Source organism: Mus musculus, chromosome 7 (assembly GCF_000001635.26).
Source record: "Mus musculus strain C57BL/6J chromosome 7, GRCm38.p6 C57BL/6J".
In the NCBI taxonomy this organism is placed as follows: Eukaryota; Metazoa; Chordata; class Mammalia; order Rodentia; family Muridae; genus Mus; species Mus musculus.
Window position 1 is genome coordinate 127,075,733 of NC_000073.6, and position 13,339 is coordinate 127,089,071.

The following is a 13,339-nucleotide window of genomic DNA, read 5'->3' on the forward strand; positions in this document are numbered from 1 at the left end:
CCTCTGTAGCTCTGGCTGTCCTAGAACATTCTATGTAGACCAGGATGGCCCAAAAAGCTCAGAGATCCACCCGCTATGCCTCCCAACTGCTAGGATTAAAGATGTGAGCCACTATGCATGGCCTATTCTTTCTTACTCACTTCTCCCATCAAACCCAGAGCCCTTGACACATTCAATTAGGGTTCCCTGTATGAGCGTGGGAAGGGAGTTGGGAATTATTGACTCAAGCAGGGGCAATTTACCAATGGATATCATTGAAATTAGAGCTCCCCAGCCCTCAGCTACCACTAACAGCCTATAGTTTCTAAGAGAGGGGTGGGGCCTCGTGGACCCCTCCCCCCGTCCATGGTGGGATGAAGGAATCCAGTCTCGTACAGTCTTGTACAGATAACTACTGCTGGTCTGAGTTTAGGAATGCAACAGTCTTGTCAATCCAGAAGACAGTGTCTCACAGCCTGCCTTCCCACCCTGCCACCCTGAAATCTCTTACATTTTTTTTTACCTCTCCCTGCCAAGATTCCAGAGCCTGGGAGGAGGGTGTGGTTTAGCGCTAAACAGTCACTTACTGTCAGTGCTTTAGTTATGAGTCTCTGCACTAACCGCTGACCACTGCAGAGAGAGCCCTTCATGGCCAACACTGGAAGGAAGCAACACTCTCCATGTACAAAGTTAATTATTCAGAAGACACCACATCCATTAGCGAGACAGCGCAACAGGGTCCAGTAATGCCAGCGGGCTCTCAACCTTTGAGCTTCCCACCAAGCTTATGGTCTGCTGGGTTTTGCTTTTGGAGACAGACCAAGCTGACTAAAAACTACTAATAGGGAGCTTAGCAAACTACATATTGAAATTCTATCTCAGAACACCAGCAAAACAAAAGTCAATACAAACTAAAACATAAGAAAGTATTAGCCACAGCTGCGAACGCACCACCAGGAGATGAGAGACCCTCGGGTGTCCTCGGGCTCCGTGCGCCTTTTGTCCTGACCTGAGTCTCACGGAGCAGACTGGGCCGGCCAGCTGGAGAACCCAGGAATCCGCCTGATTCTGTCCCCCAGGCTGGGATTCCAAATGTGTGCCACCTGAACTAAGGTCTTCATGTGTGCGTGACAGACCATGCTGTCTCCCTAACCCCAAATCATCATTCCTCTGACACAGTGACTTTGACTTTACAAGTTCCTGTCTAGAGGTTCCCAAGGAAATAAGGTAGAATGGGCGGCACGAAGTCTGCCTTCTGCTCACTCTCTGGAATCAGACACAGAGAGAGGGTACTCCAGTCTCCCCAGTGCTCACTTAGGGTGCTCCTGTGAGGATTTCACCCAGACACCCCCATGCCCAATCAGTTCAGACTACAGTGACTTCCCTAAAAGCCACTCACTTTGAGCTATGCTGAAAGTGAGTTCATGACAGGCAGAGCACTTCCTGGCAGTAGCAAGTCACATAGCCGTGATGTGGTTCTCATGCACAAAGCACTGGGCTAGCTGCAGTTCAGATATCCCAAGTCTCGATCCTTCTCCAGGTAAGCCTGGAGGGCCTGGGGGACCTGGGGGGCCTGGGGAGGCCTGGAGGGGCCCAACAGCAAATGTATTCTATCCTCCGCTCTGACTCCCTGCCTAGTTTCTGGGTCCTTTCCCCACACACCCAGCAAGAAGGAGTAAGCATAGTCTTTTCCTCTTTTAAAAATTTTGCATTTGTTTAGTTATTTAGTGTGTGCATGTGTGTGGCAAGTACACATGTGAAGGTCAGAAGACAGCTTATTCGAATGAGTTTTCTTCTTCCACCATGTGGGTCCCACAAATGAAACTTAGGCTTGGTGGCAGGTACCTTTGCCTACTGAGTCATCTCACTAGCCCCAACATGACTTCCTTTCCTTCCTTCTTTCTTCCCTTTCTCTTTTTTTTTTTTTAAAATTTTAATTTTTACTTTTTTGGCTTTCTCACTGTGTAGCTCTGATTGGCCTAGAACTCTCTATGTAAACCAGCAGACTGGCCTGAACTCAAGACATCCCCCTGCATCTGTTCCCAAGTGTTGGGATTAATGGCATGTGCGCCACTTTTTAAATTTAATTTAATTTTATGTGTATAGGTATTTTGTCTGCATGTTTGTGCACCATTTGTGTGTTTGGTGCCCATGGAGGCCAGAAGAGGGCATCAGATCCCTGGGAACTGGAGTCTCAGGCAGTTGTGAGCCACCATAACCACGTAAGCACTGAGCCATCCCTCCAGCCCAGTCTTCAGTTTCTTTAACATGTACATCTTTTTTAAGTGTCATTGTATGTCTGTGTATGCAGGTCCCTCAGAACCAGAGATGGTGAGTCCTCTGGAAGTGGCGTTATGGGCAGGCTGCTCAATATGGCTGGGTCCTCTGCAAGAGCAGCAAGTGCTCTTAACTGCTGAGCCATCTGTCCAGGCCTCAAGCATGATAGCTTCACTGGTGCATCCATCTCCAACAAAAGTGGGAGACGAGCCTTGGTATTGTCAAGCTGTCACATGTGGTTGGAGTCTGGAGAGGTGTGCTGTCTCTTTGGTCCTCTTCTGCTTTGGGGACATCTCATGCATGGCACTGTGTGTGTCATAGGGTCAGGCACTGGCCACTAAACCCTTAGTGTGAAGTGGCCAACCTGTGTCGAGTGACATGTGGTCAGGCTGACGCTGCACACACTGAGCTCGCTAAATCACAACTTCCTAGGAGCACCAGAAACCCAGAGCACCCAGCTGTTTCCTGCTCGGACCTCTGGGCTGCCACTGGAGAACTGTGAAGAAGGGGTGGCCAGACTGGGGAGTAGGATCCAGGCCAAAGAAAGGAAAGTTCCAGGGCTCACTCAGTCAGCAAGCCTATTAGGCTGAAAGCAAGCAAAAAAATTACACACACACACACACACACACACACACACACACACATCATGGCGTGCTGGGAAGATGGTTCTGCTTGCTGTGAGCATGAGGACCTGAGTTCAAATCTCCAGCACCCGTGTAACAGCCAGGTGTGCACACTCCCGTACACTCGGAGCTTGGGGCATGGGCAGGAGAATAGCTGGAGATTTTTGGCCGCCAGCCTACTTGCCCGGTTCTGTGAAAGTCCCCGACTCAAGGAATAAAGTAGAGAGAGATAAAGCAGCACATCTGATCTCCTTTGGCTTCTGTGAGTGTGGATGCCCCTTCACATGTATGTGCACACATGTGTAAATAAAATGTAGTGATAATTTTAAAAAACCCAGGAGTAGCTTCAACTCTCAAGTTTCTGTTTCTCTAAGTCTCTGTGCTAAGTACCAGCTGGGCCTTATGAGACAGAGTGTAGTCCTGACCTGGGGCCTCCAGCTCTGTTCCCTCAGAGAGGGCCTATTGGGGAAAACCAGCCTTCCTCTGTCTACTTCCCAAATATTCAGGGTTTTATCCTGGGAACCTATTTGAAGATACACAGGCAGCATAGTGGTACCTCGCTAGGTAGGATGTGTTAAGACCAGCAGGAGCTTGGGCTGCACTGGTTGCTCAGAATCAAGACCCTGGCCCTGCCATTGCTTTGTTGCCGTCTCCCGCTGAGCACTTACCCAGAGCCTGTGTGTGATTGTTCACCGGAGTCTGGTGATTGACATGTAGTAGATGCCCTATAAATACTCTTTGAATTTATAGTTTTACTGGCACTGCCAAAGTAGCCAAAACTTAGATCAGGTTGACAGCCTACGTTCTTCCCAAGAAGGATATGAAAAAAAACTTGACTGTGAACTTGGTTGAATTAAGAACTCTCTAGGGTGCTCACTTCGGCAGCACATATACTAAAATTGGAACGATACAGAGAAGATTAGCATGGCCCCTGCGCAAGGATGACACACAAATTCGTGAAACGTTCCATATTTTTTATCCGGGGATCCATCCCATAATCAGCCTCCAAACGCTGACACCATTGCATACACTAGCAAGATTTTGCTGAAAGGACCCTGATATAGCTGTCTCTTGTGAGAGTATGCTGGGGCCTAGCGAACACAGAAGTGGATGCTCACAGTTAGCTATTGGATGGATCACAGGGCCCCCAATGGAGGAGCTAGAGAAAGTACCCAAGGAGCTAAAGGGATCTGCAACCCTATAGGTGGAACAACAATATGAACTAACCAGTAGCCCAGAGCTCTTGTCTCTAGCTGCATATGTATCAAAAGATGGCCTAGTCGGCCATCACTGGAAAGAGAGGCCCATTGGTCGTGCAAACTTTATATGCCTCAGTATAGGGGAACGCCAGGGCCAAGAAGTGGGAGTGGGTGGGTAGGGGAGTGGGTGGGGGAGGGTATGGGGGACTTTTGGGATAGCAATGGAAATGTAAATGAAGAAAATACCTAATTTAAAAAAAACTCTCTAGGATAATAACATGCAACTCTGGGCATGTCTAGTAGGGTGTTTTCAGGGTCATTAGGCCATGAGGTTATGACCTACTCTGTTCCTTGATAATACGGGGCATTGCTGGGAAGAAGTGAAAGGGAGGGGATGGAGGAAGTAGGTCACAGTGGAAGTGTCCTTGAGTTATATTTAGCTCTGGCACCTTCCTGTATTCTCCCCCACCGCCATGCCTTGATGTAAATTGTTTTTACCAACCCCAGCCCCAAACACACACTGTGATGACAGTGGAATCCTATAAAACCAAATAACTGCTTCCTCTTTTAAATTTCTTGAGTATTTGGTCATAAAAGTCAGAAAAGCCTAATTAGAGCAGCGGACTTCCTCCACAACACAGTCATGGCTGCCCTTCATCTGCAGCCCCACTCATTCAGTGTCACCATGGATTCTGCCATGTCGGGCACACGATAGTATAAATACATGTATATATAGAGCTGTGGGAGCACACTCATATACATACACATGCACACATACACGCATACATACACACACACATGTACAGAGCTAGGGTGAGATGGTTTTACTACTGACTCTCATGTAAAAAATCTTAGGGAACAATATGAAGTTCAGAAAGGTACACTCTTATTAGTTAAGCGAGGGACTTTTATGGTCAGGGAACAAGAACAATGGCAGCACTGGCTGACGTGACTCTCACTGGGGCTGGACTGGTGATAATTGGTGTTTTATACCCATTTTTGCCCTCAGCCTCCTAATATGATTTAATAAAAATTGCTGATGAGAAGATATGCATTCTGAAGATTTAAGATGGATATGACTGATTTTTATAAAAAAGTTTAGATTTGTAATTTTTTAAAGATTCTTTATAAGATTACTTTTTAGGATAAATAATAAAAAATAGTTACCCCTTCCTTTATCGCCACAAACTGTTGCCTGCCAGGAAGAGAAACTGGCTGAGAAAACGACCTTGCTTGCTTACACTTTGTTAATCTATAACAAGTTGCTTAGTTATGAATGTATGCGTGTTCTTGGGAATAATTTAAAATGTAATTTGCTACTGGCTCTCTCTTGTATTGGGGAACACACTGTTTTTTCCACAACCATTCTCTAGAAGAAAACTAAAATGTAAGCACATTGTAACTTCTTACTGCTTGGAAGATTTCGCTGGGATACACACTGTGGAAGAAAGACTAAAGTGCGGGGATTGGAACATTGCTCCTTCCACCCACCAATTATGCGTCTGTGTGTATGCGTGTAAGGTTTGTGTGAGAGTGTGTTGGAACTTTGTTCCATCCATCAAATCTGTGTGCATGTACACATGTCATGCTTGTCTGAGTGTGTGCAGGAGCTTGCTCCACCCACCAGTTGTGTGTGTGTGTGTGTGTGAATGCCTGGAGCATATTTGCTGAAGCTTTGCCCTAACAATTCATGTGTGAATGTATATATGTCTGTAGGTCTGTATGCATGTATGTGTGCACATATGTATGAATGTATGCATGTATGTATATACATGTATGCATATGTTTGTGTGCATGAAGTTATTGAATGCTGCCTTTTGTTTCATCCATTGTGTGTGTGTGTGTGTGTGTGTGTGTGAATTTTTTCTTCTCTTTCTTGCTGGGCCCAAGGAATGAAAAGACTTCAGAGTTTTCAATTGCCACAGGGAGTGCCAGCCCCAGTAAATCAGGCTTTGTTCCCTCAGAGCAAAAGGCTGCTGAGCAACTTCTCTAAGGGCTGGCTGCCATTGGCAGCAGTACCCATCAGTATCTGGATGGACCCCGTCAGCCACTCTCAACACCAATCCCCACAGCGGCTGCTTGCCTCAGTTTACCCTTTGGTGTCAAAGCTGGTCTTTGGAACACAAACACAACACAAACCTCCAAAACAGATCAGTGAAAATCCTCAGAAACCCAATTCAAATGACTTAGCACAAAGAGAATTGTGTTACTGGGACACAGGACTCAAAGACAGGATTCTATCCGGATGACAGAAAGCACCTGGAACTCACATTCAGGGTCATGGACACCCTCAGAATTCTCCTCTGAACCCCAAGGCTTCCTCCACTTCTCTACCCACAAATGCAAGAGAGGGCCATAGACAGTTGGCAGGTTTTATATGTAACACATTTGGTCCCTCAGAGAGAGATTTAGTTTTGGTTCTAAGTCCCAAGGGAGGTCTGAGATGTAGCTTGGTGACCGAGTGCTGACCAAGCTTTGCCAGGCCTTGGGCTGTGTCTCTAAGGTTAGAAGGGGAAACGTTAGTTAAAGCTGAGTGTGGTCAGGCACAGCTGCAATCCTAGCTCTCCAAAGGCGAAGGCAAAAGATAAGCGCATCTGAAGGCAGCTCGCGCTTCCTAGAGAGAGAGCGTGATTCAAAACAAAATAAAACAAAACAAAATAAAAATGGAGAGGAGTAATCGGTCCATCAACAGTGACTCATTCAACCCAGGAGGAAAGGAACTGAAGGGGGTGTCATCAGTGGAACCTCGCCCATTCAGGAAGATGTCTCCTCAAAACATGCCAGTCAGTCTAGTGGGGTAGATGCTGTGGGACTCAGAAAAGAGAGACCAGAGCAGGGGAGCTGCACTGTGGCTGTACATTGGAATCACTTGGAAAACTTTAGTGTGTTGTGGGGTATACACCAGAGAAGGCTTCTTAGAAATGGGTTTAAGCCAATAGAAAGTTTTTATTGGCTGACTGGTGACTTCACGGGGTGCTTAGGATCCCAGTGTAGGCTAAGCCTTTCTCAGGGTGAGCTTTTAGCACAAAAACTGTGTCCTAGGTTGGCATACTTCAGTTAACAAGAACAGTTAGCTGGAAGCAGAGCTACAGAAGTCAATAAGGCAAGGTTAGGACTTTCTTTTTTCAAGACAGGGTTTCTCTGTATAGCTTTGACTGTCCTCGAACTCAGAAATCTGCCTGCTGAGTGCTGGGATTAAAGGTGTGAGCTATTTAAAGACTTCCCCAGAGCTATGGATTAGGCCTTTGGTGGATTTTTAGCAGGTGGTGCTGTCTCCACGCTGAGTTTTACAGCCTAGTCAGGCTCATTCCTGAACACCTATCACCAGAGCAGGAGGCTTCTGCCCAGACTTACCAGGGCCACTCTTTCAGACACAAATCGAGTGGCTTCCTGTTTCCTTCCTGGAACACTTGTATGATTGGGTGGATATCTGTGAGTAAAGACACCCAGGTTCAGGTCCCCATGCTACAGAAGCCAGTAAACATGGCTGAAGGATGGCTAGCCCATCACTCAAGAGTCTGAAGCAAGAGGATTGTGAATTCAAGGTTAGCCTGGGCTACATAGCAAGATGCTATCTCAACAACATCTACTAGTTCATGAGTGTGTGTGTGTACATGGAATCCCTGGATCATATGATAATGCTTTTTTCTTTTTAAAAAAGAATCAGTAAAAACTGCTAAATTTTTGGGCTGGTGAGATGGCTCAGTGGGTAAGAGCACCCGACTGCTCTTCCGAAGGTCTGGAGTTCAAATCCCAGCAACCACATGGTGGCTCACAACCATCTGTAACAAGATCTGACGCCCTCTTCTGGAGTGTTGGAAGACAGCTACAGTGTAGTTACATATAATAAGTAAATAAATCTTTAAAAAAAAAAAAAAAAAAACTGCTAAATTTTTAACTTAGGCAATGGAAAATAAGACTCAAAATAGCTTGACTCAACATGAAAATCATATCTGACCTTCCTCTTCCGGAAGTTTGTCTTTATCTTATGATTAAACAGTAATTAAAAGACAGTTGGGGTGTAGCTCATCTTGCCTGGAGTGCACCAACCTCTTGGTTCCAGCACTAAATAAACAAGATGTGGCTGAACACGCCCATAACCCAAGCGATTAGAAGGTGAGGCAGGAGGATCAGAAGTCAAGCTACATAGTGGGTTGGAGACCAGCTTGATCCACAGAGACCCAGTGTCAGAAAAAAGAATTAAAACTTCAGGTTTTATTCATTTATTTATTTAGATTTTTGTCTGTTCGTTTGCTTTTGGATCAGGTTCTTGCTCTATAGCCCAGGCTGTCAGTCTTCCTTCTGGCCTCCTGGGGACTGGGACTACAGCTGTGGGTCACTCTACTTTGTTCTTTTTTGTTTTTTTGTTTTTTTTGGGTTTTTTTTTGTTTTTTGGTTTTGTGAGACAGGGTTTCTCTGTGTAGCCCTGGCTGTCCTGGAGCTCACTCTGCAGACCAGGCTGGCCTCGAACTCAGAGATCCGCCTGCCTCTGCCTCCCAAGTGCTGGGATTAAAGGCGTGCGCCACCACCGCCCGGCTCTTTGTTTTTTTTCTATTTGAATTTTTTTTTTTTAACTAAAAACATCCTTTCCTCATACTGACAAACACAGCTTACCATCTAGACCTTTTTGTTTCCTATTTGTTTTCTGACAGACTCTTGCTTTGTGGCTTTAGCTGCCTTGGAACTTGCTGGATAGAGCAGGTTGGTCTTAAACACTTGGTAATCTTACCTGTTTTCCAAATGACAGGATAACTGGCGTGTGCTGCCATACTTGACCAATCTTTCTTGGCCAAGGCTCTATCTTGACCAATTTCTTCTTCTTCCTCCTCCTCCTCCTCCTCCTTCTCTTCCTCTTCTTCTTCTGTTTGTTTGTTTTTGTTTTTTTGAGACAGAGTTTCTCTGGTTATCCTTGGCTGTCTTGGAATTCACTCTGTAGACCAGGTTGCCCTCAAACTCCGAAACCCCCTGCCTCTGCCTTCCAATTGCTAGGATTAAAGGCATTTGCCACCACCACCTGGCTTAATAAATAACTTTTGAATATGAATAACAATGGAAAGAGTTGAGTATGTGGGGGAAAAAACCCAAGAGCTGAGCAGGTGTAGTGAGCAGGTTTACTGAGAAGGAGTAGTGAGCAGGTGTACTGAATAGGTGTGTACTGAGCAGGTGTACTGAGTATGTGTGTACTGAGCAGGTGTAGTGAGTAGGTGTAGTGAGTAGGTGTACTGAGCAGGTGTACTGAGCAGGTGTACCGAGTAGATGTGCTGCCACAGCCCTGTAACCCCAGCACCAGAAAGGTAGCCAGAAGACTGCCACAATTGCGAGGCCACTGTAGTCTACTTAGAGCATTTTAAGCTAGAAATGATACATAGTGAAACCCTGTCTCAAAACAAATGAAAAACATGTATGTTGAAATGCTGGTGGTGAAGAATTGTGGCAAAATGCTTGCCTAGCATGAGCATGACCCATAAGCAAACAAACACCTCCGCCGCTGCCCCACCCCCCACCCTGGAAAAAAGAAAGAGAAGACAGAGGAGGGAACAAAGGCCAGGAGAAGGCTCAGTGCAACACAACAGTGCTGATTGACAAGCATGAGGGCCTGAGCTTAGACCTTAGCACACACTTCAAAACTATGGGCACCGCAAGCTCAGCTAAGTGCTCCTACTAGCTTAGCACTGGGGAAGGAAAGAGGGGGACAGGAGGAGAGGGGGAGAGGGTATAGGGGGAGAGGGGCGGAGGGGGACAGGGGAAGTGGGGAAGGGGAGAGGGAGAGGGAGTTCAGCAGTTAATTCGATGCTCTTGCAGAGCACCTAGGTTCAATTCCTAGCACTTACAAAGTGGCTCACTGTAAGACCCCCTTTTGGGGACCTCCACTCTAGTCTCGGGAGTGTGAGAGCACCCAAAGGAACACGAGGACCTATTTTGCTGTAATTACATGAGGTCGTTTAATGATGGAGCTCCAGACCGACATACATCTCACACAGGAGATAACGGATGTAGGCCTCGAGGCTTGAAAGCTAGGGGTTTTTATGGGGTGAGGGGCTTAGGGGTGTGGAATTCAGCATAGCAGCAGCAGCAAAAGGGCATCAGGACTTTGTTCCTGTGGGCTGGGGGCTTATCTTGTTCACATAGCAACCAGTTGATGTATGACTTTACCCGGTGCCAAGGGGCAATAGACAGAGGGGAGGTTCCAGCCAGATGGTTTCGACTCAGACAAGATAGCCTTTCCTGCGTCCTTGCATTTTTTTTTTTTTTTAATCTTTACAGTCAAGAGCCCTGCCCTGGCATCTGAGCTCATGGACAACTCTTTTACATGAATCACAAGTTACAAAATCTCATTTTCTTTCATTCCCCTCTTCTTCTACTAAGTAATTTTAATCTTAGAATTTTAGAAGTCTATATTTCTATGTGGAAAATAGAAATCATACTACTGTATCTTTAACCTGGGAACAAAAACAGAATAAGAAGGGATAGTAAACAGGACTAGGCAGGGACCCTTTTAGTGAGGCTTGAGGGTCTCAGCATGATGCAGGTGCACGTAGATTAGACCTCTGGCTGGAGCTGATGAGATGTCTTTGGGGCACCCGGCTCGTTCTTGTAGCCAGTTGTGATCAGACTTTTTTCTGCACCACCTGCAAGCCTTTTAACTTAGCATACAGATCATTATTATAACAACATAGGTTTAAACACATCATTTAAGACAGTGATGGGCATGGGAGCCCCATAAAGGATCTCAAAAAGAGTAGGGCATGGGGAAGGAGCACCAAGTCTGTGCCAGTTTCCGTGGTTAATTTTGTCAAGGCCTCTTTTAGAGTTCTATTTATTTTTTTATCTGTCTTGAGCTCTGAGGTCTGTACACACAATATAATTTTCACTTGACCTCTAAATACTTGGCCACACCCTGACTTACCTGGGCAACAAAGGCAGGGCCATTATCTGACACTATTGCTTTTGGCACTCTGAACCTTGGAAAAAAATTTTTTAATAATTTTTTGATGACTATCTGAGCAGTCTCATTTTTACAGGGAAAGCTTCTATCCATCTTGAGAATGTCCACAAACACCAGAAGGTATTCATACACATATTTTTTCAGTCTATTTCCCAGTAGACACCAGGTCTGTCTTCTCAGTGTCTTTTCCCTAGATCTACTATAGTGTGGCAGACATTGACTCTTTGGCAGGGCACACACTTGTGCACCACCTGTTCCACAAGGTGTTTTAAACCTGGTACATGGTACTTAGGCTTGGAAAATGTCTGGATGAACTTGCTTACCTCTAAGTGAGTCCACTGATGCATCTGTTTGATCACAGCTTCTGCTTGTCTTTGTGGCAGGATTTTCTTTCCCTGGAGGTGTATCACAGTCTCTTGTTTTTGTTGAACTGGTGACTGGAATCTTTGGAAATAAGGAATAAGACCTCTGTTGTGTAGGCAAACTCGGGCTCCGTTGTCAGGAGCACCAGCAGGGCCATGGCTGTAACCACTCGTGCCTCTCAGTCTGTCATGTTGTTGCCCCTTGCTAACATGGTATCTCTCTTCTGGTGACTAGGACAGTGGAGGATGTTTACCTTGGCAGGGTTGTGGAGGGCTTCAGTAGAGCCAGCTTTTTTCTTTGTTCTTATTTTCTTTTTCTTTTCGGTGTCAGTAGACTCTTCTGTTGATATATAGTCCCATAGACGTGGGCTGTGGCAAAAGCGTACCTGCTATCTGTGTAGATGTTGAGTCTTTTGAGCCGATGTGTCCTCTGGCTGGGCCTGTCCAGCTACCACAGTTGCTCCAGTATGTTTTTTTTGTTTTGTTTTGTTTTTTTGTTTTGTTTTTTGATAGCTGTTCCAGTCTGTGAACCAGGTCACATCTGCACCCTCCAGTAATTGGTCTGTCAGATCTCCATGTCACCTATGTGCCTCAGCAAGAACCTGCTGAAAGTCTGGGTCTGGGAGCAGGATAGCTGAGTTCAGACTTGGGGGGCAAAAGTGACTTTATCAGAATTGAACAGAGTCTGGTAATGAGTTATGTGAGCGTTAGCCAGCCATCAGTCAGGGGGGCTGAACCACACTTTTTAGGGCATGTGCCAAGTTTTGTCTCAGAGTCAATTTATCTGTGTCCTTGACCAGAAGCCACTATGTGCAGACAAGCAGGCCATCTTACAGCCACCAGGTCTAATTTTTTACAAATATGCCACAGGTCTTTCTAGGGCCCCAATCTCTGAGTCTATACGAAGGGCTGTTTATCTCTTTAATTTAGCAAAACCTGGAATCCACAGTCTGCAAAAGCCCACAGTGCCTAGGAGCTTTTTTAGCTTGTTTTGCACTGGTCGGTGGGGGAATATGAAACACAGTCTAGCTGCTTTGACAGGTAGGCCACCGGCCTCTTTTAAGGACTCAGCTTCTGTGTTAGCATCCCTTTTTATTACTTTTTTACTTTTAGCCACAAACAGGTGGAAGGGTTTGGTCATGGGGGTGGGGCTCCTCTTTTTTTTTTTTTTTGTTGGGGCAGTCTCTCACCTAGTGCCCATTTTTTTTTTTTTTTTTACGGTAAATACATTGATCTTTAGCCAAAAGTTTTCTTTTCTTTTGTTGCCAGGTACTTATCTAAGTTTTTCAGTTTTCCTGACTCTTGTGGCCAGTATTTTATTTTATTTTTTATCTCTTTTTAATTTCCTGGCTTCCTGTTTCTTACAGATCATTTTTAAGTGCTAGCATTATTAGCATGTGCCACATTGCTAGGTTCTAGTCTCTGTTATTTACCTCTTTTTGTTCCTGTTTCTTAACTGTAATGGAGATCTCATATAATGTTCTCTCTCTCTCTCTATATATATATATATATATATCTTTTGTTTCTCTTCCTTGTCTTTGTTTCCTTTGGATGCTATTTATCATATTTATATCCTGTCACTCATCTTCTCTCATAGTTTGCCTCTATCCTGGTTTATCTTTTTTTTTTCACTGCACATCTCTGATTCTGACTCTGGTCTCTGTCTTTGTCAGCCTCATGTTTGGTCAGATTGTTGGGGCACTTTCTAGTCTCACAAAAAAACGAGACCCCCTATCAGAGCCTGACAGTTAGACTCACAGGTGCTCTTTACTTTGGACAGAAGCCCCAAGTGGGCGGATGCCTCCCTCACTGGAGCTGGGAACAGACTTACAGCCAGCAGTTCAGGGCGGGGCGCCTGAGAAGAGAAAACTCTTGGGACAGAGAAGGGAGCGCAGCTCTCACAGCTGGCTGTACCTGTACCGGACCACTGATATCTTAAAATGAAAGCACTTT

At 45.5% G+C, this 13,339-nt stretch overlaps 1 long non-coding RNA gene and 1 other non-coding gene across 2 annotated transcripts; both read left to right on the forward strand.

The window, feature by feature from the left end:
- Nucleotides 1-1,261: 1,261 nt before the first annotated feature.
- On the forward strand, nt 1,262-3,212 carry Gm51457. Its single transcript, XR_003946675.1, has 3 exons — nt 1,262-1,519; nt 2,086-2,201; nt 2,291-3,212. It is a non-coding gene; the product is annotated as a predicted gene, 51457 (long non-coding RNA).
- A 536-nt stretch (nt 3,213-3,748) lies between these two features.
- On the forward strand, nt 3,749-3,855 carry Gm22747. The gene has a single exon (XR_003947105.1). It is a non-coding gene; the product is annotated as a U6 spliceosomal RNA (small nuclear RNA).
- Nucleotides 3,856-13,339: the final 9,484 nt, after the last annotated feature.